The sequence below is a fragment of the Chiroxiphia lanceolata genome, chromosome 9, assembly GCF_009829145.1.
Source record: "Chiroxiphia lanceolata isolate bChiLan1 chromosome 9, bChiLan1.pri, whole genome shotgun sequence".
Taxonomy (NCBI): domain Eukaryota; kingdom Metazoa; phylum Chordata; class Aves; order Passeriformes; family Pipridae; genus Chiroxiphia; species Chiroxiphia lanceolata.
The window spans coordinates 27,882,279-27,909,113 of record NC_045645.1 but is presented as its reverse complement, the minus strand read 5'-3'; the positions used below and the strand labels follow the sequence as shown (position 1 = coordinate 27,909,113).

General features: G+C 50.7%; 1 long non-coding RNA gene across 5 annotated transcripts in view; it reads right to left on the bottom strand.

Annotated features, from left to right (window-relative positions):
• Positions 1–3,728: 3,728 nt before the first annotated feature.
• Positions 3,729–26,835, bottom strand: part of LOC116791242 — a 47,898-nt gene continuing 24,791 nt past the window's right edge. For 3 of the 5 annotated variants that reach the window (XR_004358658.1, XR_004358660.1, XR_004358661.1), the window contains 5 exons: positions 25,824–25,928; positions 22,620–22,710; positions 22,052–22,205; positions 10,731–12,603; positions 3,729–9,898 (listed from right to left, as the gene is read on the bottom strand). This is a non-coding gene — a long non-coding RNA (uncharacterized LOC116791242). The remainder of the gene's footprint in view (positions 9,899–10,730; positions 12,604–22,051; positions 22,206–22,619; positions 22,711–25,823; positions 25,929–26,835) is intronic. The other 2 variants (XR_004358662.1, XR_004358659.1) reach the window with 2 other exon arrangements.

Below are 26,835 nucleotides of genomic sequence, written 5' to 3'. Positions count from 1 at the left end.
ATGCCTCAGGCTGCAGGGCCAGCCCAAGGGAAGTCCAAAAGCCACCACTGTAACATAGCATAGGAAGCAAACAAGGAAGATTAGCAGCTCCATGAATTTCCTAGAGCCTCGTGACTGCAGAGGAATTATTTCACAAAACTGTAAGATCTGAGGAAGCCTCCAGGCACCAGAAGGAAGCCAAATAAAGCTCTGTGCTCCCTGTTGGCTGACTAAGGAAATTGCTCCCTGTCCCCAGATGTGGCCACTCTCCACTACCTCAGAGAGAGACAGGGCCACCACTAAACACGGGAGCCAAATTAGGCACCAAGGGAGAAGAGGATTCCTCCCTGGACCCTGCAGAGGAGAGCAGACACCCTGAAGCGAGGGATTAACATAAGCCAAAGACAGCACAAACAAAGATCAATCCAGTCTCGCTTCAACACATCAGATACACAAGGACTCTCCCCTCTGGAAAGCCTCTGAGTGAATAATCCTTCCCATGAATATTGAGAGCTATCTTGAAACAGTGGCTGTCCCTTCCCACCCACCAGCCCTTTTGAGGGCCACTTCAGAAGGATCTCTTTCAAGCCTCAGAAATTGCTTCTAAACCCCCATCTAAATTTATTTATGACCGGCTTACCACACAGGGATACATCTTTCCCAACCAGAGTCCTCACAAAAGCCAGCACATTAACAACTGGATGTCTTTTAAACCCTACCAGGGGTAACACTTAATCCCACTTACTATAGAAAGTCCAGGCTGGGGCCAAAGGATTTACCCTGTCCTGAGGGGGGGAACCTTTAATAGGATCCCCAGCCCTTTCCTTCCTCTTGGGAGGAGCAGAGAGAGGGACTGACAACACCTCAAAGCCTACTCCAATGCCCAAAAAACACGTATTTATAGACTTCGTGGCTGAAAAATGGCATCAATTTTTATTTCACCTCTGCGAAGGCTATTTTGGGTTTGTCTGCCATGGAGACCAAGCCAGTGGAACCTGTCCCTTCGCCTGTGCAGAGGTGGATACCAAGCAAGGAGGAACAAACCCATCCAGCCACCGGGGGTGGGAGGAGGTCCCTGCTGCCTGCAAGAAGACGTGACTGCCTTTCCAGCCCGTGCTGCAGGAGCTGAGGACATTCTTCAAACTCCTCCCTGCTCTCTAAGCAATTCCTACCTCCCATTTCACCCCAGACAGGACCATTAAACTTCTGAGGCCTTTTGGAAGCCTAAATAAAGAGTCAGACACTATCAAGAGATTTGCAGCAGCGGAGGGAAACACTATTCATCTCCAGGAATAGATGCTGAGGGGATGGAAAACCAATGTCAAGCCTCTGGAACCTCCTGGATATACATGGAGTGCCAGTGTGGCCGGGGACCTGGCCTCCAGAAGAACACTGTAGCACACCTGCACCATCTTTCATAAGGACACAGGAATTCAGAGGGTCCTTCCACCCCAGTAAAAGTTTGGGATTTAGATGCTCAGTGATAGGGTTGAAACAATTTCCTTGATCTTTTATTACCCTGGTAAATAATTTATTGGGACAGGCATTTTAAAAAAATCCCATAAAAGACCCATAAAACATATTTATCACACAAAAAAGAAAGCCTGCTCCTTGGCTGCAACCAACAAGCTGAAAACTTGTTTGTATACTTCACTGCACATAAACTAACCAATGCCTTGTGACAGCTTTAAGCTTTTTAACAGCTCTCTCCCTGTTGCTTTTTATTTCCATTTTTCTCTCTCTAACTTGAGAAGGTAAAAAAAGAACCCACCACAACAGTAAAGGCTTCTGCATTTGGACAGATATTGACAATCAGGAACTGCACCCCTCCCGCCCCCCCGTTTTCCTGACGCCTGGGAACTTTAAAAAATGATGCTTCTTTTGGCTGAAAAACACAACTCAGAGCTGTAGTTATTTGTAGCACGTTGGGACATGGGGGTTGGCAGCTGTACAGGCATCAACTCACCTCTTTGTGCCTCGGTTTACCCCCTGAGATCAGGAGCACCCACATCGTGCTTCTGTCATCTTTTACTGGCAGAGGGCAGGGTCCTTTTTCTTGGTCCAAGCCTTCAATAAATGGAGAATCCAAAGAAAGGGCTGAGGAATGCTTTCCCACTCAAAACATGCACAAGCCACAGGCACCAAAGCTTTTTGGCACTCCCTTGGACACCAGAGGTTCCAGTCGGATGAAGCCTGGCCAGCAGGATGAGAGCTCAGCCTGCTGCCAAAGTACAAAACCAGAACCCAAACCACATTTGCTGCTGCAGGCAGGATTCCTGGTGCCAGGCAGTCACACAGATCCAAGGGCAGCCCTTCCACATCCCCTGCAATGTGCCCACAAACCCAGACCTCATCGGGGACAGCTTTGCCCAGAGAAATGCCAACAAACACGGGTGACCTGGCACGGGCCAACTGACCTGGGGATGGGCTGAAGTGGGCTTCTCCTCTTCCCAGGAGCAAGGGGAGGTGTGGGAGCAGCAGTGAGGCTGGATCAGGCTGGATCAAGCCTGGAGATCCCCCGCACACTCTTCCAAGCTCTAGGAGGAGGGAGAGCACAGCCCTCCCACGCTGGGTCAGCAGAGCTGGCCATCAGGGCTGCCAAGGCGCACAGACACCCAGGCGTGCACAGAGCCCGCTCCAGATGGCATCTGGCAGAGGGAGCCAGGAGCAGTCTGGGTCACAGCGCTCCCAGGCACCTCCATAAACTCTCATCCCAGTCCTGGTTCCAACACTGCAGTGATGTAATCCCATTAAATGCCTTTCCAGGACTCAGTCAACGCTCCAGCTGTGCTCCCCCCCCTCCCTCAGCTTCCCAAAGCCCACACCAGGCACTTAAGCTACAGCTGCTTTCATACCTGTGTGAACCAAAACCCTCCTGTCCACAGTGGCTGGTTCTCCATACGGCTGCTCTCTGCCTCCTTCACATTCTCCTCAGGGAGATCAGAAGTTCAGAGCAAATTTGAGCCACCAGAGTGGCCAAGTGATGAAGAACAAGCTACGAGAAGAAGGTCAGTGGTCAAAGTAAGTTGGGGCTGGGCTCTCTGCATGCTGGGCATCACTTCTGTCCAGCTCCAGTGTAAACCAGTCTCCCAAGCAGGTTAAAGCCCAGCAGAGCATCAGGTCTTCTGTGCTCGTGGAGGCTGGGAAGCACAGTGTGGATGCAGGGGACAGAGTCTTTTCTATCAGATCCCGAGTGTGGTCACTTCTCTCCCACACTTCACCCCCTTCCTGACATCTCCCCCCTCCCCAGTCCTGTAGCCACCTTCCCCTAATGCCAGCAAGGCCACTGGGCTGAACAACCCCTGTGCCCACCCTCCCACACCGCTCAGCACAGGTTCCAGCAGGACACACCATCCTGGGTGGAGGTCAGCAAGGATCTATCACCCACAGCAGCACAGCGTGGCCAACAGGCTTCCCTCCCTCTCCTCATGGGAGCTTCACCATCACCATCAGTGGAAGGAAGCAAAATGGACACCATGAGCTGCAGTACAGATTAGACCTCTCCAAGTCTTCCTGGGATGGAGATACAGCTGTAGACCTGAAAGGGTCTTTCTGGTCAGGGAGTAGCCCATGGAACAGCCTCTTCTGGGACTCCAGGCTCAACCCTGGGGCCTTTCCCACCTTCACCAAGTCCCACAGCTCCTTTGGCTGCTGCTTCTGAACTGATGAGCACATTAGCAGTAAAGACCATTTGCAGATTTAAAAGTCAAACCCTGCCACAGGAAATTAAAAGATAATGCAAGGAATTATTTAAAAAAATTAATCTTTATTACTCTCCACTCCCAAGCTGCTAATAAAAAAAATGTGTTCCTCGTGCAGTCTCTATAAAAACAGGTTATAAAGCAGAGGAAGAGAGGAAGGCAGGTGCTTTAAAAAGGCATCTTTCATCCCTCTGCCCTGTGTGCCGTAACCATCCATCTGCACCTGCGTGTCAGCTCACAGCAGTTCCCAACCCAACCAGCCCTGGGTAAAAACCCTGCAAGGTAATTATTCTCCATTTCCATCTGGTCCCCCTCGTCCTCCTTGTTTTACATCTCCAGGAGATCAGCAATCCCAGGTCCAGAGAGCAGCCTAGAAGGTGGTTTAATGGCACACCCTCCTTGCTCCCGGTATCTCCGAGCCCTGTATAAACCAGGATGAATTACAGCTCATTATGGAAAGGGCAGGCACTTGGGAAGTAAACAACACAGCTATTACAGATGCCAGCAATAGCTCCACAACACTGGAGCAGGGCTGATACATGCAGGAAACCATGCCTGAGACAGAGGTCAAGGATGCTCTGCAGCTCTCAGAAGCCAGTGAAGAGGCTGAGAAGGAGGTGGCAATTGCAAGAGTTTCTTCAGAAGATGCTCCTCTCTAGGGCTGTGCTCAAGAAAGAAGCTCAGTCCTTGGTTTTCTAGCTAGTGCTTGAGCCCATGAAGCCAGAAACAGGGCTGGAGAACCACTTTTGTGTCATGATATTCAGCCAGGTTTTGGTAGGTCTGAGAGCCACCACAGCTGAGCAAGAGCACATGAGACAGATGAAGTAGCAAGAGGCACCGAACCCACCAGCTGTGTCCACGCTCCAGTAGAAGGAACAGTCACAAGCACAGACCCACATCCCATCACCCTCTGGCCAGCCTAGAAGTGCCTGGCCTTGGCCTGCCCAGGAGGAGCCCCATCACCAGTGCTCCTGCCAAACTGGTGCCCCTGGGTCTGGCAGAAACACCTGGCCAGGCCAGGAAGGAGCAGAGAGGACTTCACAGAAGGAGAAACAAGGGACCAGAAGCTGCTGCATCCCACCACCAGCCCAGCATGAATGATGATCCCTTTAGGTGCTCCATGCCCAGAGCTGGGGAGGAGCCAGTCCCAGTACCAGCAATCCCCAGAACATGCCCTGATGGCCTCAGGGAAGCTGTGAAGTCCAACCTCTTTAACCCAGATGAGCAGTACAGGCACCAAAACCACACCCACCCCTCCCCCTGGCAGCACACAGCGGGTTTACCGGGACAGGCAGCTCCACACCTTCTCCTCATCGGGGATTAAAGGAGTATTTGGCCTTTCCTGACTCCAGGAGGGGGAGACACATCTGGAAATGAAGCACCGGCGAGGAACAGGTGCTAGGGGTGGAGGAAGGAGAAAGGCAGAAACACAAGCAGGCTCAAACACGAGGAGGAAGAACCCTCCTGCGAGGGAATGTGCCGGCAGCGCTGCTGTCCGGGACACCTGCGGTCCCCAGCGGGGACAGGAGCAGAGGGGGACCTGCCATACAGAGAGGCAGGAGGTGGCTTTTGAGGGGAGGTTGACTATGATTGATGGTGCTGTGCTGTGTTCTCACTGATGTAGAAAATTAGAGAGAGATGGCTTCAGATCCAGGCCCATCCGAGACACTTGTGTCCATCTCCTGAACACAGCTCCTCTCCTGGGAGCTCTGCCTCTGGCTTGTAAGCTCATTATTCAAAGTGCTGAACTGGGAAAAGCAATGCTATTTTATTCTTACTTTTTTTCCCCCACAACTACTTTGATTGTATTATTCTCGAGAACACATAACGTGCTGATTTCCTTGCTCAGCTACTTGAGGGAAAGTTTGTTTGAGCCTCCTTGACTAGGAAAAAGTAGCCCTTCACCTTTTTGTTTCTCTCTTCAAACAAGGCAGGGAAGAGTCTCTAGAAAAGGTAGGAGCCTTTTTTTCAGATGGAAATAGCTTCTTAAACAACAGTGAGTCATGCTCCACACCGGGATGGATCTGATAGCTGGTAACCACAGTGAGCAGTGCTGTTCTGCTAATGGAGCCTTGTGCTATTGTCCTCCTGGCAGGATAGTCCCTTCTTGCCTTACTCCCCCTGTGCCATTTAACCAGCTCCTGGTTTATTGTGGCTGCTTTTGTCCCTCCACTGCATCTCTGCTAGATGACAGAGGAGTTTTGAAACGGTCTTTGAGTGGTTTTAAAAAAAATCCTTGTGTGCTTCCCTATAAAATGATCAAGCCAGTGGTCTAGATCACCACAGACAGGCTGCTGGGTCTTCAGGAGGTGTGTCACACCAAGATCAGGACACTACTGGGCCCTTGCCTTCAAACAACACTGTCTTCAGTAGCAGGCAACCAGTTTCTTCCCAGCCAGGCACAGCTTGCACCCCTTTAGTCCCAAGGTTTCCAAGCTGGTCTAGGAGTGGTAGAGAAACCTCTCTGACTGGTGCCCAAAGAATTCCAAACAGGCCCTACAGTCCTACTGTAGCCAATCACCTTCCACACACACCCCAGAAGCTCCCAGGCACCTCACCAGTCCAGGGAGCAACACAGGTTCTTCCACTTGTCTAGAGGAGACTGATGAAGAGGCTGGATGTAGGAATGCTCACCTCTGGAAAGGGCAGGGAAATAGTTCATTTTCCTTCACAAGTCCAAACTCAGCCCCTGGTTTCTCCTGACAGGTCTCCAGCTTGGGGCAAAAGGACAGGTTTCTTTTTCAGCTCTTGTGTATCTCAAAGGTGGATTCAAAATTTCCCTGCTTTGAAGCCTGCCACCAAACACGGATGTCCAGGCTCCTGAACTGGGAAGCTCCTCCCAAAAAGACAGCAGCTAAACCCAACCCTGCTCGGCTCCTTTGTTGAAAGGACATCGGTGCCACCAGCTGCAGCCCTGCCAGCGCTCTGAGCATCCCTTGGGTCACAACACACGAGGGCTGGCAACAAGCAGCTAAGACCAAATTCAAGCCAAAGCCTGAAGCACTCGGGAAATCCCTAGAGGAAGGACAACTTGGAACAAAGCATCCTCTCCCCTCCCTCCCACGTCCACCAGAGACTGAACCTAGCTAGTGTTACCAATTTGCCCAGTGGTGGTTAATCATCTGCCCTCTGAAAATCCCTTCTGGGGGTGCAGAACAAATCCGCACACATCTCCCCTTCTCCATCTGCTAATGGCTTCCCTCCACCCAGGCTGAGCCTCCCCCAGCCTGAGCTAATGGTAGGAAATTAGCATTAGAATGATAGTTTGCTATTAGCAGTGCCTCAGCTCCCCTCTACGCTCCGGGAACAGCAAATGACAGGCTCCGATTTCCCCGCTGCGATGCAGGGGAGAAAGAACAGCGGCAGCCAGAAGCGCTGAAGATACTCAAGGAAAGTTTTAGGCTCATCTTTCCCAGCCCAGCAGCCCTTTCCCTTCGCCATCCCCGTCGTGCTCATCCACCGCACAGGCAATCCTACAAACAGATGGCACCTGGGCAGGAAAGCAGACAAATTGGCTCCCACCTGCAGGAGCACTAAGAGCTTTCAAAGCAGACGAGCACTCGCTCGCCAAGAGCCCCGCGGTGTGGAGATGCCGGAGGGATCTGCCGTCGCTCGCCTCCCTCCCTCCTCGCTGCTCCACGGCTCAGGCTCCATCCTCGCCCCGGTTGCAGGCAGGCAGCTGGCTCCTCCCGGGAGCTGGTGGCAGGAGGGGACGGTCGCTGTGTCCCGAATCAGGCGCCTGGAAGAGGCAATTCAAGCTGAGCATCAACGGAGCGATGCTTTTGTGTCAGCACAACGCTCTGGTTTGGAGGGCTCACAGATAGCCTGGAGCGAGAGGGTTTTCTTGGGTCCCCACTGAACATCCATCTGCTTGTCAAAAAAACAGCTCAGCTCAAGCTGTCTGCTCTCTCCTCCTGCCAAAGAGGGGGTCTGCCCACCCAGAAAGTTCTCCTCCTTGACCAGATAGCTGTGGCAAGAGCATGGAGACACTCATTTCATTTTCTGCCTGCCTGCTCCTCTGAGCCCACCTGGCTGAAAGCTTCTCTGCACATCAAGGCCAGGGAAGCAGCTCGTGTACCTCACTGCAGAAAGCCAAGAGGCAGGAAAAGAGCTCAGCAAATTCCTGGCTGTCAGGGCAGGCTGTCATCTCTCTCTGGGTACCTGAGCGACCTTGCAGAGTTCCACAACTCAGAGGTGGTGAATTCCTCCTTGCAGAGCCCCAGAGCTCTGGTCACCTGCAGCAGGGGAAGGCTGAGACGTGCAGGAGCACTTGGGTGCTTTCAGTGCATCTTACATGGAGTCACGCACAACATCTCTGAAAAACTCCAATCAAAATTACATTTTAAACCCCCTGGGTAAGGTCAAACCGGTGACAGGACTCAAGGGAACAGCATGAAGCTCTGTCAGGGGAGGTTTAGGTTGGATATTAGGAAAAGGTTCTTCACTCAGAGGGTGGTCGTGCACTGAACAGGCCCCCAGAAAAGAGGTCACAGCTCTAAGCCTGACAGAGTTCAAAAAGTGTTTGGACAACACTCTCAGGGACAGGGTGGAATTGCTGGGGTGTCCTGTGCAGGTCTAAGAGTTGGACTTAATGATCCTCGTGGGTCCCTTCCAACTCAGGATATTCAGTGATTATAGGAAACCATCCCATCCCCTCTACCTGGATCAGCAAGAAAAGGCAAGTGCCCTCCAGCCCCAGCCTGCCAACTGCCTTGTAATAGAGGCCTAGGAGGTGGGATGCAAAAGGGAGGGGAAAAAGGATGGTAGTAAAATGCAGGATAAAACAGTTTCCCCCTTCTCCAGCACTGCCATCAGCAGCTGAGACGTGGGAGCGAGGAGAGGGCTCGTCTGATGATGGATGGCAGAGAACTGATCCTTGGTAAAGGCAGAACAGGAGCAGAAGGAAGCACTGCTCCCAAAGGCGATTCTCACACCTCCTCGGGATAAGGAAAACAACCATCAGAGGCAGCAGGAGCTCTTCTCCCTGCACGTTTGGAATTCATCTCCAGCCTGTCAGGGGGGCCACGGTCCAACCGCGCATTTGTATATTCACTGAGCCGTACCCCCGGCTCGGCACACTCCTGACAGATGCAGATGGGAAAGCCATTTTTCATAAGGAGAGGAGAAAAGGGGAAAAAAAAAAATAAAAATAACAAAGAAAGGCTCGGGCACCAGCTGGAAAAGACACAACAGGTTCAGGGCTAAGAGAGAACCAGGGTCAGATTAAACTCTTGGATCTTTAAGGGCACTAAGAGGCTGGTCCCCTGCCTGTTTTCTAGTGTGGCCTGGCAGCAGCAGCAGCAACCTTCATCCTCTCCTCCATAACCAGCTAGAAAATGGAAGCTGGACCCAGAACAACACTAAGCTTTGCTGAACCGGCCCCTGGGGACAGAAGCTGGCAGAGGGTGGGCACAGGCACACTCCTGCAAGATCAGCTGCTGTTCAGAGGAGGTGAGAGACAGCCTGTGGGGGACATTACCCTTTAACATGTGTAAGTCTGCCCCTCAGACTCTGACCTAGCTCAGACCTGGCCCCTGAAGAGCACAAATGGTCTCTGAAGGGACATCCCTGGCAAAGCTGACTATGATATAAGTGTGCCAGCATGGCAGAGGAGCACTCTGAGCAGTGCTGCCATGATGGCAAACACGGCAGCTTCCAATGGCCCCAATTTCTCTCAGACAGTGACAAGGGGTTTCCCTTTGTCCCGGGTCACCACGCAGCCAAGAGGCATCAGTGACACAGAGCTGCTTAGCAAGACAGCAGGAAAAGTGAAGCTCAGCACAGAATGTGTTGTCCCCTGAGCAGCATGTGTGCATGGCCCACTCAGCACAGGGAGCCAGAGGTCCTTGACATAAACCAAGGGGAAGGGAAAGGAAGAATTACCCTCACGGAGGGAAAGATTTCACCTCTGCCAGTGACATTCTGCTGTTGTCACCGCCAGGCATAACATCACCCTCTTGATGTGAAATCTAAGTTGACAGTGATACAGGAAAGGAGCTGAGAGGGCAGCAAACTCTGTCCAGCCCTCTTTGTAACCCCAAATCTCCCCTGGCTTCCAGCCTGTGCACAGAGCAGAGCCACTACCTCATTACCAGGTTACTAAGAAAGTAGATCTTCCTTTTCCAGAGCCATAGAATAATATTTTCTTGCAGTTATCCATCATTCTTGGCAACTCCAGGGAGGATTTCATTTTGGTCTCCGTTATATCCTCATTGTTTCTGAAATGAGAAACATAAGGGCCGACACCTCCTTTGCAAAACAACACATGCAGCTGTAAGTCACCAAAGCTTGAGGAGCTTCTGGTGCCAAAGTCCATGTGTCTTCAAACTGACTGGAGGTGTATGGAGCCTGTGGCATTTCTAGATGATATTCCTTCTCTCTGTCCTAGGAAAAGGCAAGCACAGGGCTGGGCAGCAAGGCTCAGAGAAGGTTACTGGCGAGACCTGGCAGAAATGTCATCCAGCAACACATTTCAAGAAAGATTCATTCCCAAGCAGCCTGGTTCCATAATAAAAGTGTCAGAGCAGCTGACTTGCCTCTCCCCAATCTCATTGCCTCCAGATTTATCCTGTCTCAGGTCTCTCTCCCTCCATAAGCCAGCACGTGCCTTTCCTTTCAATAGGCTGGCACTGAAACTCAGCCAGCTGAGATTGTAGGAGAAAAGGGAATACAAGCCAGGTGAAGGCATTGGGGGGGGGGGGGGGGAATGCTCAGGAGCCAGGTTTTCCTCTCATTTTGTCTGCACTCAGTTCTGAAAGGGAGAAGGGCGATATGAGAAGTACCTTAATGTGAGAATGCTCCAAAACCAGAAGCCACATTTGATTTGGCGTTCCAACCCAATTCCCTGGCTGCCAGGCTGTGCCGCCTCCCTCTCAGGAAGCTTAAATCCCATTCCTGATAAAATCCATCCCAGAAGGCGTGAATATCTCTGAGCCTTCACTCTCCCAGCCAGGGAGCCCCTTCTCAGAGGGCTGTGCACACGGTGGGCACACAGGAAGAGGAGAGATGAGGCTCCCTGGGAGTCTCTCAGAAAACTGAGAACCTGCTTACCTTCACCACAGAGATGTGCTGTTAATGCAGCACCACAGGCAGCCCCCGAGAGAGAGAATGGTCTGCAGGGAGTTAAAAACAAAAAAAAAAAAAAAAAAAAAAGAGAAAGAGATATTAATGGTCCTTTGCAAACAGCTAAAAATACCCAGAACAGCCAGAGTTTCTGTCGGATTTTTTTTTTTTTGTTTCTTTTCTCCCCCTACCTCCCGCCCAAAGGAATGTGCCACGCAAATTAAAATGATTTCCCTCCAACCTGCAAGACAGGACCAGGCAAGGCATCCTTCAGCTGTGAGTGAAAGAGATGGAGCCTGCCTTTGTCAGGAGCACGCCAGCCCCAGGGAGGTGAGGTGGTGGGGGACGGCAGATGTGGCTGCAGGGATCCTGTTGGCTAATTCCCAGTAACCAGGACAGACAGGTCTGTGCCAGGCATCCAGCTGGGGTCCAGGGGGTGTTTCTTCAACACAAAGGAGACATCAATAGCAAAAGTGAACCCTGGGTACCTCAACTGCTCTGGGGGGATGCAAAATAAGAGCAAATGCCTGCAACAGCAGGCTGTGGAACAGCTTTCCATGGAGCAGAGAAAGCCTCTACTACCACTAAGGCAGTCCTGTTAAAATTGCAAAACGTGTTGCAGGAGGCAGAGACCATGATATCTCCTGGATCTATGGACCTTATCCCCCAAGGACATCATTTTCTGGCCCATGCCAGGGTATCCATTCTGGTATGTGGCCCAGCACCCATTTCTCCCTTTTAACTGAGAGCCACTTTGCTTCCAGCAGTGAGCGCTCACATGCAGGGAAAAAAACCCAAAACAAACCCACCCTCACCAGGCTCTAAAAGCACTGCTTTGCTGTGTCACAGCTGTTCCTTACATCTGGATGCAGACAGCACTTAAAGACTTGCAGCTGGCACCAGCTCCTCCATTAGCATCTCCCTGTCCTGTTAACGCCAGGCAGGCGAGAGGTCTGGCAGCTGAGGTGAAGGGCCACTCCATCTCAGTCAGCTTCTCCTCCACTAATGAAAATGTTTCTCCAGCGTGTCCTCGGGAAGGTTTCCTTCAGCTCTGGCCCCCATGTGATTGAAGGCTAATCTCTGTTACTCTTGGCTGAATGGCAGCCCACGAGGAAGGTGATGTATTGTATTTCCCTTCAACTCGACACTTAAGTGGTGCTGGGTAAAAAGAAGAAAAAGCACCACATGTTTTGAAATTGTAAGTGAACTCCTCCCAAAATGCTGAGAGAGGGCAGGGCAGGAACAGAGGCCTCATAGGCTGGGACTAGAGTGCACCCCTATAAATCCAACCCCATTTTGAAGGGCCACTTGTTGTGCCAGCATCCTCCCTCCCAGAGCCAGTCCAGCTGATGGCAGTGGCCACAGGTGGCAACATGTCCTGCCTCCACCCTATGGGACAAGACTGGCCTCCAGTGAGCTCCCCAACATCAGTCTGGTCAGCACAGGGGCCTGGGAAAGAGGCCAAGGTCTGGAGTGCAGATGGTTTGGGAGGAGAGTGTGAGGGCTCAGCACTCACAGGTTCCTCTGGCTGGCTCTAAACCAGTCACTGAAGCCTCAAAATGTACAGTTTTCCAATCTGTGGTGTTAGCTTCCTTTTAAAATGCTTGGAGACCTCCTGAAAAAAAAATGGAGAGAAAAAATTAGGGTTACAATCCTCTTGCTGATGTGCTGCTCACTCTCAAGGAGACACCCAGCTCCAAGACACACTTTCTCCTCTGCTCCACAGCTCTGCAGACACACTCCAGACCAACCCCACCAACTGCTGCTCCCCTGCTGTTGCTGCCCTCACTGGAACAACCCAATTGCACATCACGGCCCTCTTCATCTGCAAAGCTCTGCAGCTCTTCTCTTTTTTTTGCCCCTACAAAACACCACCAGCATTTGTTGAGGACACACAAACACAGCACAGACTCTCCTGTTTGCTTTCTCTTCTTACCATGGACCACACAAAACGCATCCTCCAACAGCCAAACCTGGAGGAGGATAAGAAGGAGAAATTAAGAAAACAAACAGGAGGAAAAAAGGAAAAAACTTTCAAATACTGGCAATTAGTTCTACTTGATGCTCACCCGCTGTGCCCCGTGCCCCAGACACAAATCACTCTGGCAGGTGGGCATGCAGGGTGGCACAGCACGTACCCGCACATGCAGCACACAGGTGGGCACACAAGCTGTTTGGTGAAGGTATTCCAACCTATTTGTTCACCCCCTTGGGCACAAACAGCTCCAGCCTTTTTGAGGGTCTCCTATAGCCCAGCTAAATCCGGGATGGTGCTTTGCTCTGCTCCCACGAGCTGTAGCCCAAGCCCTGGGGCAGAGCCAAAGGCATTTGCCTGAAGCAGAAGTCCAGATTACCTGAGGGATGTCCATCCTTATTTCCAGACCCACCTGCCCAGGTTTTCAGGCTGGTTTCTCTTCCCAGGAGGGATGCCAGCTACACAGAGCCCCACGGGCTGCCTGCTGACGCAGCTGCAGACGGTGCAGCTCCGACAGAGACGCCTTCCCCTCCACGGGAGGACACGCTCTGCTCCCAGCCAGGGGGAAGGCGGAGGCACCCAGCACGCTGCCGCAGTGGAGGAGGCACTCAGCCAGCCACTAATGCTTCCTACTGTCTCGGAGCAAAGGGATGAATTAGCTTTTATTAGCTCTTACCAAGAGCACATCACTCCTGCCCTTTCCTCCTCGCACAAGGCTCACGCACGGGCTCAGCTGTGCTGCAAGTGAAGCAGAACCAACTCACCTCCGTGCCGGCGGCCCCAAACTCCTCCTGGGTCTTGTATAAATCTTATAAATCTTACATCTCAGACAAGCTGGGAGTTAGGATCGAGCAATGCTCCTAAGGGTGCTGCAGGTGCTGCCCGAAGTACTTTAAAAAAAGACGGATGCTTGGCTTTGACATCCAAATCTCTCAGGTGGCACCAAGCACGGCACGAAGGAGGGCATGGGCTCCACACCAGCAAAGCCACAGCACTGTCCTCACTGCTGACACCCAAATTCAGGGCTGCTGTTTGGGGGGGCGGTCTGTGGTTTTCCGTGCCCCTGACTCCCAGCACCCAGCCAGCAGCACGGCTGAGGGATGGTGCTGCTCCAGAGAACTCTCTCCAGAGGCGCTCTGGGGCTTGTTAGCAGGGTGATAAAGGGGATGAATGGCCTCAGAGAAACGCTCTGTCTCCTGCTGTGGCATTCATTATCCTTTAGCCAGGCAATTCTTCACACCAGCCACGAGCTCTGGGCTGGCTCGTTTATCCTCCTCAGGGGCTGTTTCCCACAAGAGGCCATGCCCTGCACTCGCTGGTCACCCCAGGCAGCTCTAATGTGCCTGAGGAACCCACAGCATGGCAGTGGAGGCTGAGCACTCCTCCTCCTGGGTAGTCTCTGAGCTCATCACCTTCCTCCCACACAACCAGCTTGCTTTCCCAAACACACAGTTCCGTGATCTGAGCCACAGCTGCCCCCCACCCCAGATCTGCAGGAAACAGAGCTGGGCGCATTTTCAGCCTAGTTTCCTAAGAAGTGCAAAGCATATGCAATCCTGCTGCATCAGTCTGTCCTCTGCCCACTCCCCAGCAACTTCTGACACTGCAAACAGATTTCAACCTGATGTGACAGAGAAACAGAGGTCTTGGAGACAGTCAGAGTCTATAAATTTCATGGGAATAGACTATCAGAGGAGAGACATCATTAGCACCTTCCAAACTGTAGTGTATCATCCCTTATTAGACATCAGACAATCTGCGTGGGAGAGAGAGAGAGGCTATAAATATCCCGGGAAGGGGAGATGCTCCATTCAGCACAAACAGCTTACTAGACACCAGAGACTCCAAACCCAAACTGTACATCCGCAGGAGATGAGATTTCATGGATCCCACTGCACACAGTACTAGCTGGGGAAGGTTTCAAGCCTTTTTAGCTCATAGGAGAGCCAGCCAGCTAATATGCCATGTTAGCCCTTGGAAAGCCCTTGAAAATGGAATATGTGCCCTTCCCTTGCCCTTCCTCTAGTGGCCAAGCCAAGGTCCTGCCACATTTCCAACTTTAATTGCCGTCCCGCACTTATGGTTGAGCTCAGCTGCTGCCTAAAGTGGAAGGGACACGCCCAGCTCCAAGGAGAAGCACTGATGGGCAGACCAGCTCCCTTTTCCCCACAACCCTCCCATTGCCTCTCTGCCACACCGACAGAGATTTCACCTTCCAGCAAGATGTTTCATCCACAGGCTGCTGCCAGCAAACGCCAGGAAGGCAGCCCAGAGCCCGAGCAGCCGCCCGGTGAGCTCTGAGCAGGATCACTTACACGTCAAGCTACCCATTAGCAGGTTGACTGATTAGTGGCACTTGCTGTGAGGGAGAGGGAGCCTGTTCCTCCATACACAAGTCCTTGCTGTCCACCAGACCCACACACCAGCTCCCATATAGATCTGCAAGCTGGAGCCAGCAGCATGGCTATCCTTTCTCAGCAGGACAGAGGCAGACACACAGACCCTTCCTCTTCCTCTTAAAGGCTGAAGGGGACACAACAGCCTCTTGGTTCTCCTTTGAAGTCAATTAAAGTTCACATATCTCACAGTGCGATACAACCTTTGGAGAACAACATCCAGAAGCCACTGACTAGGCTTGCTGGCTGGCCTTCCTTGCTCAGCCCCTTCCAGTGACCTAATTAGGAGACCCTCATTAGGCTGTTCCAGGGTGGAATCCAGAGTTGCTTTTGCCAGGAACTCCTGTCACTCTTCACCGCTCTCTGATATGGGGAAGTTTCAGGGCAAGCATAGGGTACCTGGCAAGGCAGCAAAGGTGACCAGAGCTTGCTGAGGCTGAGCTCAGCATTTCAGGGTTGTCTGACCCTGCTGCAGGAAAGCCAAACCCTGTATGCAATATGCAGACAGAGCAGGGATCTGTGCTCATTTAGGATCTGCACTGACCCAGTCGTTATCTGTTCACAGTGTCATTTCCAGCCTCAGGCCTTCCAGAGCCCTGGAAATAACTGAGAAGTGAGAAACAGCCTTTTTCCCTCCAGATCACACGTGGTGACACTGGCCCAGCTGGCCAGACTCATTTTGGGACTTGACTGATTCACCCAGCAAAGGTCAAGTCCCAGGAGGTGCCATCAGCCTGGTATCGCTTGTACCTGTGGGGCCTCAGATCCACAAAAGGACAATTCAAACATGCCCTACAGCACATCCCTTATTCCAAAAAAAAAAAAAAAAAGGATTTACACTCCAGGGGTGTGCTTGACTCCCTGCTCTGCCCAACAAAAGGAGTGATGGGAACTGAATCCAAGCTTATGTTCACTAAAATAAAAGGAAAAAAAAAAAAAGAAAGAAAATCCAGAAATCCAGTCACTCCATCCTAATTGTTCTGATCCAGCCTTTCACAGTGTCGTATTGAGCTAAAGGGCCGCACCTGAAAGTGTGCCAAGAGCGGCATGAAATGTTAATGTTGCAATTAAAACAATATGAATATTGCAGCACCGCTCTGCTGCTCCCCATCCACTGAACAATTCTCATTCAATGGAAGTCAAGTTACATTTCAGGAAATAATGAGGTCTACTAATTAAGTCTGGCCTAGGAAGACAGCAGTCTTAAAAGGAAAGAAAAATATTCAGATCTCCCCAAAATGTGTACATTTGCTGCTTATTACCTGCAAAGGGGAGTCATTAACGCTGCTCAGTGCCAGGATCACAGGTCAGTGCCATTGTCTTATTGCACACATCTAGAGGAAATTCTCTATTTAACGCTAAAACTCCTAAGTCATGACCTGCCTTGCCCCCAAGAGCCGAGCTGGGAATGCCGGGCTGACACGTCCCATACTCTGAATGCAGGAAGCAGGTACCTGACAGTGAATGCCAATCCCAGGCTGGGCTGGGGAGAGGCAGGCTGGGACTCTGAGGGGCTGAAGGCAGCAGATCACATTCAGCTGACACAGGACTGATCCCAGACTGTACACAGGGAAGGGATTTTTCCTCCCCAGCCATCCAGACAACTGAGTGACAGTGACACTGGCTTGAGCTGGTGGAAGCCACAGGGAAAGTGACCACTGGGTCAGTCCTGGAAGGATAAAGACTAGTCAGGGTAATCACTGATGTTTTAAAGCTTTAACTTTAAAGAGAGGCAACAGAGAAAGCCCCCTTCCCGCCCCCTGCATCCATCAGCTGCTGTCCGAGACACAAGCCCACGTTGCAATAACAGAACAGCCTGGAAATCAGAAACATCAGGTCCAGGGGTCCCAAAGGAAATTGATATCAACACACTGCACCCATAGCTTCCCTGTCTTCTTGTCTTCCATCACCTTCCCAAATCTCTTTACCCATGACAGTGGTTGGGGCTGCCTCTGTGTGTCCAGTGTTCTCCCCAGCCCAGATAACTGCAGGGGCAGGGAGGGTCCCTCAGCAGGAGTATTTCATGGGAAGAGCAGAAGGTTGGGAACAGGCCCACCATGTCATCCTGCTGATTTGGCTGCCTTTTCTATTTCTCAGAGTTTCAGGAACACACAAGAACTACTCATCATCCAGGCCTGAGCTCTGCTATCAGACCCAATCTTACTAGCGTGAAGTTGTCTAGGGGACACAGAGCAGCTTCCTGTGTGAAGAGGAGGCTATATCAATTCAAACCTCTCCAAACCCTTCCCTAACTTACTTCCCAAAAATCCAGCAGAAAATTCATCCAATGGAGGGGTGAGGGAGGTCACAGGAGTCCTGGTTCATTCCCTGCCCACTGCTGACACTCCAAACTTCAGCCTGTTTTTAATACAGACAACCCTCCTGGTAAGATCCAGACAGAGACTGAGCCACACTGACCAAACCCAGCAACGCAAAGAGCCCAATCAGGGGGAGCTCAAACCACCAGGAAAGCAACACTGCATTTGAAAGAGGAGAAAAATCCAGATGAAAAGATCAGAAAGGACCTTTCAGGTCCTGGATTGCCCTAAGGGACTTAGATATCACCTCTATATCCATCTGTTAGAAATAAACCTATTTGGTCACCAAGGCACACCCAGGGGATGCCCCTGCCCTGTCCCCACCACCAGCAGCTCACTGTGGGTGGGTAGGTGGTCTCCTCCCTCCAGCCCACTTCTCACTCCATTGGCAGATGAACCAGCACTTGCAGCCACCAAGTGTCTGTTCTGCAATAAAGAGCAATAAACATGCCAGAGTAATTAATGTCTTAACAACTTATTACAATCCTCAGATAATTAATCACAAAAGCTAAACATGCTGTCTCACCCTCCTAATGTGTTAATGCTCTAATTATTATGCCTCAATTAAGGGAAAGTCAGCGCTCCTTGCTTAGAAGTGCATGTTTAATAAGGGTGCTTGAATGCAGGCAAGTCAGAATGGGAAGTGAGGAAGGGATGGGGGTTAAGGAAGAGGACATCATTTTTAATGAGGTTTCATGGGTGGCTCGAGGCAAGGAATTGACAGCTCCTATCTGGGATCTCACACAAGACTGCACGTGGACCTGGGGGCCATCTGCGGTGGCTCTGTGGCTTCCCACTGGACTATTTATAGGAAAACCAGCACGTGGGACACAGAGAAGGCAGGGACTGGAGATGAGCAGTTACACCATGGATCTGGCCAGCACTAGACAGCAGAGGTGGCAGCTGGAAGAGCAGTCACTACAGGAGGGGTGTTCTCTTCTCTCCAGCCCCTGTTGTGCTCTCCTCCCAGCCACACCAGCACTTGCCACCACTCCTGTCCCCCCTGAACCATCCCTGCTGCCCGAGCTTCTCCAGCCAGCCCTGTTTCCACGATGGCCCCTTGCTAGTCTTGCTATCTCTGGGACATCCCACAGAGATGATAATAACAGCCCTCAAAAACCAGGATTACTCTTGGGATGTGACATAGCAGCTCATCTGATTTCAGCCACTGCCTGGGGGTTTCCCACAGCTCCTTGTTGCCTGAGGGAACAGAAAGCTGTGTCTCAAAGAGCACACCATTAAACAGGCTTGGTTTAAAAGTGGGAGAACCGCTTGTGGTGGTTATTGCCACTGAATCTGCCTTCCTGGTGGCTGGCTCTGAACCTTGCTGGATGCTGGGAAACCTCAGAAAGGGGTTCTTGGTTGTAAGGAGCTTGAGGAGACCCTAACGATGAATGTAGGGCCTGGACCCCTCACCATGTGATAGCAGGAGGTCCCTGCTGCACTCAAGGCAGCTCTGCCCCCATGTGACCCTTGTTCTTCAGAAAGACTTGTAGTGCAAAGAGCAGTCAAGCAAAGATGGCATCACCATCATCCCACTCATCCCACCCTGAGGAAGCAGTGACCCTCAAAGCAGCAGGCACGGGAAGCTGGGACCAAGATAACCAGGCTCCAGATCTTGGCACCATACAAGAAGCAGCAACAAAAGAATGGCTGGAGCCCAGGTCTCCCAGACAAAGCCTATAAAAACTTCTATTTTTTCAATAAAAAGCTTTTGAAAGAACTCCCCTGCTCAAGTGGGTCTTCACACAGAAGAAAACTCTCCCTGAATCAGCCTGGTTTCTGTTCCACCCAAGATAAATGAATCACCAGAAGCATTTCTAGCCTAGGTTTGACTGGAAAATGATTGCATTTCCTTAAGAAATAACACACTGTGTAGGTTTGGATGGTTCCCTCTGAGGAATAAGGGAGAGGGAATAAGAAACAAAACAAAGTAAAGCAACCTGGAGGGGACATGAATTTTAAAACCCATGAACAGTTTTAGTTTTCAAATAATCCAAAGGAAAAAAAAAAGTGTTTCACATAGTCACAGAAAAATAATTCTGTTACCTTGATTCTTTGGTGAAGTCTCATGAAAAAGAAAAGAAAGTTCCCCACCTCTGAGGCACCAACCTGACAGCAGCTTGACTGGTGAAAAGGGGCTGATGCCTCCCTGTAGAGGCAGCCTGTAGATTCTCACAGGGATGAGGGCTCGAAAAGAAGAGCTTTTTGAGCTCTTGGCCTCCCTCCATGCTGCTTCCCATTCCAGCATCAGTCTTGACCTGCCCAGACTCTCCTCCACCTCTTTGATGAAGATGACTTCAGACACCCAGCTCTAGCTCCCTGCACTGGGCTGGAGGCACCACAGCTCCTCATCTCAGCAGCTTCACTTTGTTCTGTGATGAGCTGCTGCGTGGAGATCCCACAGAGACCCAACCTACCCTGCAAAACCTGACCATCCAGGACAGAGCCATCAAAATCATTGTGAAATCTGAGCAAACACAGCCTCATCAGGGAGATATATAAGGGATATGATGCTTCCTGAGGAATCAAAGGATCTTCCTGCTGTGGTTTTCCCTGACTGGTGGACTGGGAAGTTTTCTATGGATATTGGCATCTGTGTTGTTCATCTGTGCTGAAGATGGCTGTGCTCAGAGATGAGACTGTTACCTTCTTTCTTTCCAAACATAATATCCAGTTCTCTCAGGCACTGCAAGGAAATGGCTGACTGCTTTTGAAAATATGGGCCATTGCTTCAGTTCTGGGGCTAGAAATTTTGGCTTGGTTATACTGGATTTGACCTATTTCAAAGTGTCAAGTCAGTTGAACATCCAGTGCCAGGAGTTCTGGAGAAGTTGACTGGCTTTTGTTAGTATGCTGTGGGGTTGGAAAAAGCTGTTTACCTAGAGGACTGCCATGATACACAGCTCCTGTGCCAGTATATTTTCCCTGGGATGCTCTGGGCCCCACTGAGCCTGTACCTACCATGGCTATGAGACCAGGCATCAAACCTGAGCCTTCCTCCAGGTACAGTGGACCTACATCCCCAGTAACCCTCACTCTGCCCAACCTGGGCATGCTCCCATTACCACTGGAGCAGTCAAAACAGAGAGGGGAATTGCTGTGCCCCTTTGCACCTTTCCCATCTGAACTCAGGATCATCTTCCTGGAGCAAGTCACTGCCCCAACAGACCAAGATCTACTCCCAAACACGCTTACAAATCACCTGCTGCCAGCAACCACGTGAGCATGTTCCCAGAGCCCTAGAGCAGGGCTTGAATGCTGAGGGCAGCCTCTGGAGAGCAGCAGATAACCATCCCATGAACAGATACCTCATGGAACAACCATCACACAAAACAGCATCACTGCTTCCCAGAAAATAACAGTAGGCCTGAGTGGATTGAAGTGCTGGAGCACAAAGCTGGTGGCACTGAAGCCCAGATGCCCCAGCCCCAACCTCACAGCCCCCTCCAGCAAGAGCTTTATGAGCTCAGCTTACTCCCTCCCTCTGCCCACTGCCTTTAAGACAGCGAGCAGCACGACAGCTGGGAAACCCAATCTGATCCAAATTTTGTTACAACCCTGCTGGTTTTTATCCTTGTTTACCAGCATTAATTTTAATGGCTTTCCCTACATTAACTTTGTCCTGAATCAGTTGGAGGAAAATTCCTACTCACTTGCCTTCTGGAGAACAGACTGGGTAATTTTCCCTTGTCATTTAACAGCCCACCCGGGCTGCTGAGGAACGACAACCACACTGTGTTCTTTGTGGAGGGCAATAAACTTCCCAAGGCCGGGGGAGGAGAATACATATCCCTGAATACACTGTCCCTTCTTGGTTCAGTTTGGGTCTTGGCTTGTGCTAGCACAGCAAGTGGAATTTCTTCCTCCTCACCAGATGCTGCGAGTGTGGTTCCACTCCTTTCTCCTGCCCACAGAGAGGTGTGATGGCTCAGGCCACGGGAAGGAAGAGAAACACTTAGGACTCTTTCAGCACCTTTACATTCCCACTGCAAAAACCAGGGCAACAGTTCTTTCCACAAAAGATATGCAAGGGTTCAATTCAGGCATGTTTCCAAAGTTTTCTGTCTCTGACAGGATAAAACAGGAATGTGGTGAGAGCAAGGGAAGCTGCTTGATGTATCACATGATGCCCATCCTTTAAAAGTACAGATGTTCCCTCCATGCTCCAAGGGACGATTTGGAAGACGGAGGGCTCAAAAACTCCTACTATATCCAACCACAAGCACCTGGGCTGCTGTAGGGAGAGTGTTGCCATGGAAAGATGAGGGAGGCAGCAGTGAGGTGGCTGGAGTATTCCTACCAATTACCATGAAGAATTTTGACTGCTCTGCTGTGTTTCCTGCAAGAGCCTAGCAACCACTTCCTAAGTGTTACACACACATGGAGAAGCGTTTGGCAGGGTTACATGCCAAGGAAGCAGGCAGAGATGGGTCTTGGGCAGGGACACACTGCCTGTGTGCAGCTTGGACACCTCAATTCCTGCTCCAGGAAGCTCATGCAGAGGTGCAGGCCATCAGTGGACCACATGGACACCAGAGCAGGGCAAGGGAGGGGGTGACATGCAGGAGACAGAGCCACAGGGAGGAGGAGACCTGAAGAAGGAACCAGATGTCCCACCTTCACAGGGCAGAACAGGGCAGCTTGTCATTGCTCAGTTCAGAGGTCCTGGATGGAGAATTCCTGTCATCAGCGATCTCTTCTACATACAAGCAAACTCGTCCATGGGTTCACTTCAAATGTGTTGTTTGCACCAGGGCTCCTGCTATCTGCCCTAATAAAACAGAAGAAACAAGACTTACAAGATACCTTGCACTGAAAGAGTGAGTGACCCAGAGACAGGGGCCACAGCATCCTACCCTCTTCCACATCCTGAAGCAATGAAAAGGCAGATAGTCCACATGTGCCAGTCTGGCCTCTTCCACAAAAAGGGCACTACAAACTGACAAAGAACAGCTTCTGCCCATTCATTAAGTTCTTGGCATTAACTGATTTCTCTCCAACCAAGTCATAAAACCCAAAGCTGCATGCAAGCAGCATCCTAAGATATCCCTGTAAATCTCAGCCACCACCTTCATTAATTACAACCCAGTGATAGTTCAGGCCATTAGTTCTGGATGGTAACTTCATTTATTCCCACGTTAATGCTCGAAGTCAGTGGTTATCTCATTACCACTCTATTACTTACCTACTTAATCCATCATTGCAACCCAGGCCAGAAGGGAGGAGCAGAGTTTGCCCCGTGTCTGTCAAAAGATGATGCATCAAGTGTAGAGCACCTAGAAATCACAAACAAAGCACTTCTAATCTGCAGCTGAGGTTATATCCATTTAAGAGGAGGAAATGACACAGATGAGTGTTGTCAGGACCACAAACACGCTCTAGCATTGAAAAATTGTGGATTGGTACCTATTAAGTCAGAGCCAAAAGCTTTGGTAAGAAGCACATATTAGCAGTTATACAGAAAAATGACACTAACTCCACCCTCCTCCTCAGACTCTCCTTCCTCCAAACCCCAGGTTAGATTCAAACAGTTACTGCCTGTTAAACACTTTGGGAAGGCAGGTCAAAGTAAGGGCACTGGGAGCTGCTACCTGCCGAACGCTCCAGAAAACACGCAGGCAGCATTGCACAAACCACCAGCCCCGAGTGTCAGTGCAAATACACCTAAAACATGGACAGGTACGATAGTTCTTGGCATATCAACGTGTACGAGCTGCAGTTCCTGTTGTGTGGTGAGCAGGCACTTCCAAAAATGTGCTTTATTGCACCTACCACACTCCTGCCTTTCCCAGGATTTACTCCACCCGCTGATCTGGCCCCATGGGTCTGATCAGGGTGTCCCAGCCCAGCAAGACCAACAGCTTTCCCTGTCTCATTCCCTCCTTCTTCCAAATAGTCTTGCTGGAGACATCATTCCAATCTTCCCCTGCCTGATTCAGAAAAAGGGAAGCTGGTTTTATGTTGACAGGCTGTGAAACGCAGATGTGAGCTGGGGAAAGGTTCAGAGGGACGTTTCTCTTGCAGCAACACAGGTTCTTAGAGCAAGCAAAGCACCTCTGCTCTGCCCAGATATGACACTCAGACAACAGGCAGGTGACTGTGGTTTTCACTGCTTCCAAGTGACATGGAAAGGAAGGACTAAAATCCTCTAATGTGGAAGAAGTTGATGCCACAGAAGCAAGCTAGAGAAAGAAGACACAGCCCCAAGATGATGGAAGGAGTGGAAAATAGCAATGATTTCCTCTGTGATCAGTAAATCCCCAGCTAACATGCCTGTGCTGGCAAAAGCAGGCTCTAAATGGTGCTGTGCCAGAACAACTGACAGGGCAACTCTACAAGATGCCACAATCAGATGTAATTAAAACACCTTTGCTGCCCTGCTTTCCATTCTCTCAGCAACAAAATCCACTACACAATGCAGTAAGAAAATGATTTAAAATGTCCCTGAAGCCAAGTTGTCGACACCAGCGTAGACAGATGGATTTTGATACACCCTTGATTAAACAGCTTACTGTAGAAGGCAAAGAGGGCAGGAAAGGAGCTGGGTGATGAGCCAGAGGCCCATCTGAGAAACAGGGATTATCCTCCAGGGAAAGCAAGTGCTGCTGCAACAGAAAGATGTCCCATCAACTAGCCAGAGGCTAAAATAGCCTCATCCCCCCAGGAAGCAGGCTGCAACCCTCTGCTCCTGTGCCAGGCTCCTGTTCCTGAGCTTCCTCCTCAGAGTCAGGCCGGCAACACCACGCACATCACTGTTTTCATTCTCTGATGAAAGGCTGTGGTGAAAGCAAGCAGCAGAAAGCCTCACACAGGGCTCAGCCCATCTCAGGGCCAGCAGTACTTCCATTTACATGGATTTAGACATCTTGGTGGGATTCCCCAGGATGCAGTAGAACACTGTCTCCAAGCGCAGTTTTCCCCACAGGCACTCATAACATCTCTCTTCCTCCTTCTCTCACACACAGATGCCCTTGGACTGATAAGGATTGAACTCTTCTTGCATAGAGGGGCAAAGATAAAGTCTTCTCCCTGGCCTTCTATTTATATCAAGCTGGTAGGAACTTGTTATCTTTAAGATCTCTGGCACGAACAGCTGCAATCAGCCATCAGGTTGGAAAGTTATTAGGAGTGGGCAAAAAGGAGCCAAAACCACGTTAACCCTGTTTTCTCAGGGGGAAAAAAAGGCAAGAAGGAAAGGGTGTTACAACTGAGTGTGGGCAGCTGCCCTGTCCAATTCTTAGAGACCTCAGAGAGAAAAAATCCAGGTGGGACAGTGGGTCAAGCACAGCCCAGGAGCTCAGAGAACAACCTGAAGATAACTCAGAGCTGAGGTGAAACACCTTGAGCGAGCACAGAGGTGCTGCAGGAACAGGGGTGGGTCATGGAGCTACACAAACCAGAGACCACTGTTTACCAATCCTGTGTCATTCTGGCCCACTTTGGTGGCCAAGAGCTTTGAAGTTGCTGTGGCCTGGTAGCAAAGGCTTCCAGGCATGTCCCACAAGAAAAGGGGGCTTTCCCATCAAATATTCCTCAGGCTTTGTGTACAAAAATATTTGACAGAAGATGCCAGACCAGGAAGGACTTATAAGTCAGAAAGTATAAGATACTCAATATCACCAGCTCCTGCAGTGGTAAAGCCCCTGTTTATACACAACATTCATATCTCTCATTACTAACATACATCAGATGGTTCAAATTTCCCCCACTCCCTCATATGGCCTGAAAGAAACTGAAGTGAGCAGCAAGAATCCCTGCCTAGTATCCACTTCATTATTTTTCTGGGACTTGCCTGCGAGTGCCCTGTGCAAACATGACACTTGGGAACCCTAAAAACCTTGCTTGTTTTTATAGGCACTTTCAAGACTGAGTTGGCTTTTGGTCCCAGCTCTGTTCAACGCAGTGCTGGTTCATACCCACTGATCCTCAGATCTGCAAACAGCTGAGGGGCAGCCAAGCTCCCTTCTGAGTCATCAGAAATTCAGCCTCACGTTAACCAGCGCAGGGCCCAGGTGCTGCAGAGAGCACTGCCTGCAGCTCCACCTTCCCTGCAGCCATTCAGTCTGGGAAGGGATAATCCTGTCTCCAGCAAGAAAGCAGGTGTCTGAAAAACGTGTTCGCCAGTGCATTTCAATTAACAATGTTTTCAAACACTGTTTCACACCCGGTGCAAACACAGTCACGTCTCCAGAAAGAGAGGGGTGCCCTTCCACGGGGTATCACAGCTGTTTGTACCCCGTGGTTTCCCCACCTGGGAAAGGTGAGGGGGATCCACCTTTATTTTAAGGATGCCTCAAGCAAAGCCTCACATCTTTTAAAACAGGGCAAGAAGGTCACATTTTACTGCTTAGCAACTTTCCTCTCCCAAAAGCCATCGTCCAAAGCTTACCCTGGCTGTGTGGGCACCTGCACACGGAGCCAAAGGAGCAGCTGGTCCTTGCCTCGGTCTTGCACTGTCCTTTCAGGTAGCTGACAGCTGAGCATTTTATTCCCCCTGCAAACAAAACACATCAGTTGAGCACTCTCAGGGAAGCAGCAGGGCCAGAGCAAATTCCCAGAAAAAGCCTTGGCAGTGCTCCTCCCGCTCCCTCCGTGGCTCCGAGTGAGACGGAGTAACGGAGCACGACACATGGAGCAGCAGAAGCTGAAGAACGCACGTGTTACCGCAAGGAAAATTAACAATATCGAGGGGGAGGGGGGAGAAGGGAAAGCACTCGCTGACAAATACTTATTAGAACACAATCTTATCCTCATCTGACCCTGCTTCTGATTAAAGAAACCCAGACAGACTGGCATCACTGCCGGGGCACTCAGGCGATATCTCTGACCATCCATGGATGTAATTGCCCAGGAGGTCCCACAACCACCCCTTTGCCTTCCCCTCGGCACTCTGAGATGCCTCAGCTTATGTCACCCCTCCGTGGCAGGGGGGTTGGAACAAAATGATCTTTAAGGTCCCTTCCAAGCCAAACCATTCTAGGATTCTAATATTGTGTTTTAAGGGCACTCAGCCCCACTCTCCAGGCTCCCAGAGCCCTCTGACGTAGCCAAAGCATCTTCCAGTCTCTGCAGAGAGGTCCTGTACAAGATAGCTCACCATGGCCTGTCTTGGATACAAAAGGACACTCAAGCCCTGCAACTTCCATAGATCTCCTTCATGTGTCCTCTACAGAGATCAGCAAGGGATGTGCTTCCCATCCCAGCAGGCCAGCATGCTCCATAAAATGGAGGGAGAAATCTGCTATCCTCAGTGGGGTTTGGGGGCTTCCAAAACCAAGTGTGCCAGCCCTACCAATAGCTACAGCACTTCACAGGAGCACAGGGAACCATAGAACCCCAGAATGGGTTGGAAGGGACCTTAAAGATCACCTAGTTCCACCCCCCCTGCCATGAGCAGGGAC